Source organism: Myotis nattereri, assembly GCF_964212035.1.
Source record: "Myotis nattereri genome assembly, chromosome: 15".
NCBI lineage: Eukaryota > Metazoa > Chordata > Mammalia > Chiroptera > Vespertilionidae > Myotis > Myotis nattereri.
The window spans coordinates 47,121,980-47,126,336 of record NC_138090.1 but is presented as its reverse complement, the minus strand read 5'-3'; positions in this window follow the sequence as shown (position 1 = coordinate 47,126,336).

Below are 4,357 nucleotides of genomic sequence, written 5' to 3'. Positions count from 1 at the left end.
AACCTGCCCAGATTCCGCTCTCAAGTGGGGAGCTGGGATGCATCACTAATTCCAAAAATAACAATAACATGTTCCTACAGTTCTTACCACACTCCAGCGCTGTCCGAAGAACGCAGGTTGGTTGTTTTTAATATTTTTATTGATTTCAGAGAGGAAGGGAGTGGGAGAGAGAGAGAGAAACATCAATGATGAGAGAGAATCATTGATCAGCGCATCCTGCACGCCCCCTACTGGGGGTCAAGGCCGCAACCCCTGGCATGTGCCCTGACCGGGAATCAAACTGTGACTTCCTGGTTATAGGTAGACGCTCAACCACTGAGCCATGCAGACAGGCTCAGGTTGTTTTTTTAATTTAATTTTTTAAAATATATTTTTATTGATTTTTTTACAGAGAGGAAGGGAGAGGGATAGAGAGTTAGAAACATCGATGAGAGAGAAACATTGACCAGCTGCCTCCTGCACACCTCCTACTGGGGATGTGCCCGCAACCAAGGTACATGCCCTTGACCGGAATCAAACCTGGGACCCTTCAGTATGCAGGACGAGGCTATCCACCGAACCAAACTGGTTTTGGCTTTAATTTAATTTTTAATTAAAATACACATAATAAAATTAACCATCCTAGCCATTTAAAAAATTTTTTATTGTTTTTTAGAGAGGGAGAATGTAATGTAAATATCTGATATGCAGGATGTATTTTCATGGTTCACGAATCACAGGTTGGCATAGATGAAGACACAGAGAATGGAAGAAGGTCGCTGAATATTTCTAAGTGCTGGGAATACACGATGAGAAAGGTACAATGGTACTCATGCAACCTGAGAAGGAAACAAGGTGAAAACAGTAGAAAAACAGGCAAGAACACCCACAGGCAATGTTGAAGAGCGAATGCATCCAAGGTTCATCTGCAATGATTAGGTGCTCAGAGTCATTAAAATAAGAAATACGCCAAAGGAATGAGTTATTGTTTTATGCCCGTGAGACTGGAGAAATGAGAACGTTGGACAATGCTATTAATACACCCATTTTCCAGATGAGAAACCTGGGGCTTGGTGGGGAGACGTGCAGAGGGGCCTTGCCCAGCCCACATCGCGGGGAAGTGGCAGGACAGGAAGTGAACACAGGTTTTCTCAGATCTCAAGCCCCAGACTCTACAGCTCCATCAGGCAGCCTTTGGCAGAGCCATCCCTGCCATTCATTCACTCACTCATTCATTCATTCATTCTCCCATCAGTCCATCCATCCATCCGAGCACCCATCCTCGACGGATACAGCTGTGATCCATCGGTTCAGTTTCAGCCTTTGGCAGAGCTACCCCTGCCATTCATTCACTCACTCATTCATTCATTCATTCTTCCATCAGTCCATCCATCCATCCGAGCACCCATCCTCGACGGATACAGCTGTGATCCATCGGTTCAGTTTCAGCCTTTGGCAGAGCCATCCCTGCCATTCATTCATTCACTCATTCATTCATTCATTCTCCCATCAGTCCATCCATCCATCCGAGCACCCATCCTCGATGGATACAGCTGTGATCCATCGGTTCAGTTTCAGCTTTTGGCAGAGCCATCCCTGCCATTCATTCACTCACTCATTCATTCATTCATTCTTCCATCAGTCCATCCATCCGTCTGAGCACCCATCCTCGACAGATACAGCTGTGATCCATCGGTTCAGTTCGGTTCCCTCTGACAACGTTAATCACACAAACAGCTGTTTAAGGACAGTTTACTACCTGTCAACTCCATGGACTGCTGGGTCCCAAAGCACTGACCGGGGAAAAAATGAGTTATGGGGAGAACGCTTCTAGTGTGATCATTCATGTAAATCAGCTGGTCAACCATCTGTCCATTAATTGTCAAGTATTTTAGAAAATCTCTCTATTTTCTATTTTTAAAATATTTTCTCAATGTATGTAATAAAAATGTTTGGCTATGGTGGGCAAGATAGGTTTTTTTAAAAAACACTTTTTTTAGGGGCATGAAAACAAAAGAAAGTTTGAAGTCTACCCTCTTAGGGGACTTGTCCTTTTCTACAAATGTTCTAATTAAGAAGTGAGAGAGAAGCGCAGGACACAGCCTTGAAAAGAAAGGAAGTTGTGCACTGGCTGGGTGGCTCAGGTGGTTGGAGCGTTGTCTGTACCCAAAAAGGTTGCAGATTCTGCCCTAGCCGGTTTGGCTCAGTGGATAGAGCATTGGCCTGCGGACTAAAGGGTCTCAGGTTCGATTCTGGCCAAGGGCACATGCCGGGGTTGCGGGCTCGATTCCTCAGTGGGGGGCGTGCAGGAAGCAGCTGATCAATGCTTCTCTCTCATCATTGATGTTTCTATCTCTCTCTCTCCCTCTCCCTTCCTCCCTGAAATCAATAAAAATATATAACAAATGAATAAATTTAAATAAAAAGGTTGCAGATTTGATTCCCTGTTATAATGGACGCACAGTGCAGGTTTGACCCCCAGTCGGGGTGCATAGGGGAGGCAACCGATCGATGTTTCTCTCTGGCCCCTCCTCTCTCTAAACTCAACAAAAACGTATCCGTGGATGAGAATTAAAAAGGAATTCTCGGGCGGCCCCAGCAGAGAAGCTTGTTCTGAGGAAAGGCCTGTAATGACTAAGCCAAGGTCAAGGAGAGGGACGGGGCCAGTCTCCACCTTCTGAGCAAGAACCGCCCCCCCCCCCCATCTCTTGCTGTGTGTCCTTCCGTGTACATGTGTACAATGAGCCACATTCGTTCCACCATACAGTGGCATCACATGCTACAGACCGTCCTGCTCCTCAAATTCTGCCCTAAGAGCATCTTGGAGTTGATTTCGTATCAAGAATTTAGAGTTGGGTCTTGACCACAAGTAACTTTTATAAAATTTCCCCCTTCCCTTCCTTTCTTCCTTCTTCCTTTCCCCTTTTTTGCGGTGGGTAACAGCTTTACTGATATATAATTCACATACAATTCACCCATGTAAAGCGTATATTTTAGTGGCTTTGAGATATTCACAGACTTGTATATTACCACAATCAAATTTTTAATATTTTTATGACCCCCAAAAGAAATCCTATACCCCTTAGTAGTCAATCCACACCCTTCCCTCCTCCCCCCGCCCCCCCCCCCCGAGCCTCTGGCAACCATCAATCTACTTCCTGTCTTTGGATTTGTCTATTCAGGACATTTCATAGAGATGGAATCATACACTTTATGGCTATTTGTGTCTGGCTTCTTTCACTTAACATGATGGCTTTATTGCTTTTTAAAATATATATATATATATATTTTTTAAAAAATATATTTTTATTGATTTTCCACAGAGAGGAAGGAAGAGGGACAGAGAGTTACAAACATCAACGAGAGAGAAACATCGATCAGCTGCCTCCTGCACACCCCCCACCGGGGAAGTGCCCGCAACCAAGGCACATGCCCCCGACCAGAATCGAACCCGGGACCCTTGAGTCCGCAGGCCGATGCTCTATCCACTGAGCCAAACCGGTTAGGGCTATATTTTTTTATTGATTTCAGAGAGGAATAAACATCAATGATGAGCCCAGCTGGTGTGGCCCAGTGGTTGAGCGTCGACCTATGAAGCAGGAGGTCATGGCACATGCCTGGGTTGTGGGCTCAATCCCCAGTGGGGGACGTACAGAAGGCAGCAATCGATGGTTTCCTATCATTAGTGATGTTTCTCTCTCTCCCTCCCTCTCTGAAATCAATACAAATATATTTTAAAAAATAAAGAAACATCCATGATGATGAGACAGTCATCAATCAGCTGCTTCCTGCACACCCCACTCTGGGGACCCAGCCCGCAACCCGGGCATGTGCCCTGACCAGGAATCAAACTGTGACCTGACTCATAGGTTGACGCTCAACCACTGAGCCAGGCCAGCTGGGCTTAACATGAGGTTTTAAGGTTCATCCATATTGTAGCATGTGCCAGACCTTCTTCTATGGCCAAATTATATTCCATTGTCTGAATAGACCACACTTTGTCTACCCCATTCATCATTGATGGACATTTGAGTTGTTTCTGCTTTTTTACTATGATGAACAATGTTAAGCCTATTTGTGCACTAGCTTTTGTGTAGGCGGGTTTTTCATTTCTCTTGGGTAGATACCTAGGAGCAGAATTGCTGTGTCACGTGATGTATTAGTCAGCTGGGGCTGCCACAACAAACACCACAGACTGGGTGGCTTAAACAATTGAAATTAATTTGCTCACAGTTCTGGAAGTTGGAAGTCCAGGATCAAGGGATGGGCTCCAAGCGCCATGATTACTACCCCGTGGGGCCGCTGAGTGGCTCTTCTGGCGGCGCGCTGGGCTGTGGCCAGGGCAGCTGCGTTGGTTCTCCACGTGGCCTCCCTCCCT